This window comes from Xyrauchen texanus, chromosome 11, assembly GCF_025860055.1.
Source record: "Xyrauchen texanus isolate HMW12.3.18 chromosome 11, RBS_HiC_50CHRs, whole genome shotgun sequence".
Lineage (NCBI taxonomy): Eukaryota > Metazoa > Chordata > Actinopteri > Cypriniformes > Catostomidae > Xyrauchen > Xyrauchen texanus.
In genome coordinates this window covers 24,149,960-24,155,078 of record NC_068286.1, presented here as the reverse complement: position 1 = coordinate 24,155,078, position 5,119 = coordinate 24,149,960, and the positions used below count along the sequence as shown (strand labels likewise).

At 34.5% G+C, this 5,119-nt stretch overlaps 1 pseudogene; it reads right to left on the bottom strand.

Annotated features, from left to right (window-relative positions):
• Window positions 1-5,119, bottom strand: part of LOC127651334 (protein DPCD-like) — a 33,626-nt pseudogene continuing 28,507 nt past the window's right edge.

The following is a 5,119-nucleotide window of genomic DNA, read 5'->3' as shown; positions in this document are numbered from 1 at the left end:
TCACTGAGTTTTACAGTCAATATCTCCTTCATTTGTTCCCTTTAGTTTCTTCAGTTCCCCAACCAGTTCCTGTTCCAGTGTTAAAATCTCTTTGGGCTTCTTGTACTACAAGAAACAAAATGAGAGAAACTCAATAATATCCATGGCTGAGTAAAAAAAAGCTGAGTACAGGAGCATACAACAGAGGTGAGAACAGTTCAGTTCAACTCTCTCCACTTAGGTGAACCAATAAAAAGTGATGGCATAGTTGCCCTTTTGATGATCTGAGACCAGATTTGTGTGTTCTCTTAGTGAGGATTACAGTTTTGGCAATCATGTCCTAGATCTACGCAAAAGGGAATGTTCCTCTATGTGATGTGGAAAATTCTGTCAATACCTTACAGTACAGAAAGAGCTCAGACAGAAAGTGATTGACTAACATTGAAAATTGTTCACTCACACTGACAATTAAAGTGTTATTGGCATGGGTAAAGCTCAAGGCCGTGCTCTCCAGAGGCAGCTGGCAATGGTCGAGATCTGTAATACTGAACTTCTTGTAGTACCTGGGAAATAAGGAGATGAAGAAGAGGATGTGTCACATGGCTAGTCATCAATCTTCCATCCAGATCAACAGTGCCACCTATAGGGTTACTGTGGGGCTATGGTCACTAAAAGTTAATCAGTCATTGTTCACTGGCTCAGAACTAAAAACAAAGCTTACTGCATTTGCATTATTGCATTGCATTTTATCAAATTGTAAGGCTAAGATTTGAGTGTCCAAAAAGAAACGCAAAAATTGGCAACTTAAACAAATGCCAAATAACCCGTAAAAAAGCAATTGTGGGCCTTCACTCAATACTAAATGGCTTAAAAACACTTCAGCCATTTAGAGCCTCCCAACTGAAATAGATTTTAAAGGACCAACTATTTGTTTGAGGTCCAGATGACACAACATCTTTCCATCGGCTCTATTGACACACTGTAGACTTCAGTATGGTAAGATATATTACGGATCCTCCACTGGTAACTCAGACTTTAGTTGCTCCAAAAATGATAAAGAAAACATTAAGGTAATCCATATCTTCAGAAGCGACATAATAGGTGTGGGTTAGAAACAGAACAATATTTAAGGTCTTTTTTTTACTCTAAATCTCCATTTTAACTTTCACATTCAGGTGAAGTTGAGATTTAGAGTAAAAAAAGGACTTAAATTTTGATTTGTTTCTCAACCACACTTATCATGTCACTTATATATATAACCACTGGAGTCTTATTGATAACTTTTATGCTGCCTTTATATGCTTTTTGGAGCTTCAAACGTTGGTCACCATTTACTTTCATTGTGAGGATCTACAAAGATGAAATATTATTTTTTTTTAAATAATTGTTTGTGTTCTGCAAAAGAAAGAAAGGCATGCACATCTGGGATAGCATGAGGGTGAGTAAATGATGAGAGAATCATTTTTGTGTGAACTATCCCTTTAAAATACTGCGCAAGGACATGAAACTACAGCAATATATACGAAAATAAAATCAAATGTGCCTTTAAGGACCACAGGAATGTGTAACATTGTAAATAGGCTTGATTTTAACAAGGCTATTATCGGTAGAAATTAAACATTCTATCGCCACGAACTTGGGACACGATGCATACAAACACTACACTCTCTGTATTTCTTTGAACATTTAGGGATAAAAAAAAACTTACCAAAGGGAGGTATCCTTATTACAAAAGCACTCATTTAATGATGGAAACATATTGATGTTTTAAAGTATTGTTCTGTGAAAAAGTATTTGCCCCTTCCAGATTTATTTTATTTTTGTGTAGTTTTCATACTAAATGGTTTTAGTTCTTCAAACAAGATATTACAAAACAAAGGCAACCTGTGTAAACACAAAATAAAGTTTTCAAATATATATATATATATATATATATATATATATATATATATATATATATATACCTATATATATATGTATGATACCTTTGTTGATACGAGAGAGTCCTGAAGTTCCTTGGATGTTGTCCTTGGCTTTTTTGTGACTTCCTGGATTAGTCATTGCTGTGCTCTTGCAGGAATTTTGGAAGGTCGGCCACTTCTGGTAAGGGTCACTACTGTGCCAAGTGTTCTCCATTCGGAGATAATGGCTCTCATTGTGGAAGTACGTTTGACTTCCTGGATGAGTCATTGCTGTGCTCTTGCAGGAATTTTGGAAGGTCAGCCACTTCTGGTAAGGTTCACTACTGTGCCAAGTGTTCTCCATTCGGAGATAATGGCTCTCATTGTGGTTCTTTGGCGTTCCAGAGCTTTTGAAATAGCTTTTTAACCCTGTACAGACTGATGTATTTCAATCACCTTTTCCAGAGGTGGGGGACTCGAGTTGCACATTTGAGGAATTGTGACTTGCTTGACTAAATGAAGAAAACAACTTTGACTTGAGAACCAGTGACTCGAGACTTGATGTGACTTGAACTGCATGATTCGACAATAACTTGAATGTTGTTATTATTTTCAATAACTTATTATAAACCATAACAAAATGTTTAAAATAAATTGAGACATCAATTAATATGTAAAGATATAAGCCCGCCAGCAACACTGATCTGCGCAGTTAACGCTGCGCTCACAACATGCCAAAAATTGTAGAGTTCCCAAAATAATCTCCTTTTGGATATAAAGATTTATAATTGGGCCATGTGAATAAAAAAAGATTTGCCAGATGCACAATATGCAATGCAAAAATATCCGATACAACTATCTTGATTTTCAAAAACTTTTTATTTAAAACATGACAAGTAGTATAGAATATACAGAATTTCTCATGATGAAATCCAAGTGCTCTTATAGATATTACGACTTTAACTAAAGCCCTTGAATCCAATAGCTTTATGGCTATTTTATATAAATTTATCACTAAAAGACTGTCTTCAGAAAAGTTTCGATGGCATTTTCTTTTCATCTTACCTCGGTATAATGCTAATAAATTGTTTATAAGCACAGGGCTGCTTTGTGTACAGGCATTACCAGGGAAACAGATATATTTTTGCTGCATAAGCGCCACCTACTGTCAGAGCGAATTTACATTTTCATTTAGGCTTTCTACCGTTTTTGTTGGATTAATGTAAAAGTCGGACAGCATTTCTACACCGCATATACGCGGCGTTATACATTTTAACCGGTTAATTCTAAAAATGTAAACAATCCTGATAATAAGGTATCTAGAAGTATTCACAGTATTTTTAAGTGCCCACGATAAAAATACAGCGCATGTTCGTTAACGCAATTTACTTATATACATATATATATATAACAACTATTATACAATTCATTTAAAAAATGTATGTAGAGATATGTGTATATAAGTTCATATTTTCAGAGCAAAAATAAATATTTATTTAAAAAATGAACCCCTATTTATTTTAGTGCTTGACTTGATTTGTCTGCACTGTACTTGATTGTTAAGACTTGAGACTTGCTTGTGACTTGAACATGTGTGACTTGCTCCCACCTCTTTTTCCTCATCAACAGTTCCTTTCGACCTTAGCATAGTATGCTCCTGGGTGAGACCTTTTAGACAACTTCATGCTGCTGAAAAAGTTCTATTTAGATGTTGATTTGATTGAACAGGGCCGGCAGTATCAGGCCTTGGTGTGTCTAGTCCAGCTGAACCCCATTATGAATATGGTTTCATAGATTTGGGCTTTGTAACAAATGGGGAAAATAATTTTTCGTACAGGCCCAGTTAGTATAAGACCTTTTTTTGCTTCAATAAATAACACTATCACTTAAAAGCTGTATTTTGTGTTTACTTAGATTGCCTTTTGTTTTATGTTAGATATTGTTTAAATTTAAACAATTTAGTATAAAAAATACACAAAAACAGAACAAATCAGAACAGGGCAAATACTTTTTCACATCACTGTAAATGATAATATGCATAAGTCTTTTTGAGCTTGATGATAGCTGTATAGTAAAAAAAAAAAAAAACAAGTGCCTCTCAAATCCAGTTTGCACTTTGGGTCTTCAACCACTTTAAATACTGGCTATATTTTGTGCAAGATCACATCTGCCATAAAACCTTGCAAAAAAGTTTTTCACAATGTTCTTTGTTTGGTAACAAGTCAAGGTGCTTTGATTCTCTGTTTAAATGCAAACCAATCATGAGCCATACGTTTGTAGTTTTTTTTTTTTTTCTGCGACAAAGCAGCTTCAGTTTAAGTCCTCTATGACATCTGAAGCACTGTTTCAAAATTGTCCATGTAACTAATTTATTTCACCGCCCTAATGAATGTTATTAATAACAGATGTGCTGCTCTCACTTGTCTCTCTGAAGGCAATCTATCCACATTAGATTAAGGTTTGAATCTCTTTCTCTGATATTTAATTCTCTGATACAAGCTGTTGAAATTTAAGAAACTTGTGCATCTCATGTCTGACTTGTCACATATGACGTGTTTGTCATATCCAATACAAAGGACAAATTGTACAGTTGAAGTAAGTCTAAATAAGGATATAAGCTCAGGGGGGATTGTTTTTTATTTATAAAAAAATTTTTATCGGTGTCTTCTGATATGCAGATTACAACCAAAAACCTAATCTAAACACTCTTCAATAAAGCGCAAATCGACACCTGTCTAAGTGTGTTACATTGTTTCCAGTTCATAGGCTTCATGTCATGCTTTCATCTTGATAAGGCCTTGAGATGTTCTATAACAACTTACTCTGATTGCAAATGGGCTGTTACAGGCTTTAGTACCATGTTGAATAAATATGTTAGCAGGGAAAGATAAAACTTAAATTTGAAACAAATGTAGAGGTGTTCTGTCAGAATTTATTATATTGTGGCAGTTATCTTGCACTTATGCATTCATGTCATGTTGAAATTACTGTAAATATGAGTTGAAACTCTGAGATTCTTCTCTGAGCTGTCCACTTTCTTAACTCAAACCGGTTTTGCTGATAGCGGCAAATTATTTATAACTACATTAATTCATAAATGTACCATGTTTTTGCAAAACGTTTAAAAACCAAGAATTTTAATAACATGGCATATCAAACCTAAATGTGTTCGCTATTACCTCTAACTGTTGAGGTCTCTTCTATATTGATCCTTTCAAAATTACGTCATGACTGTCAAG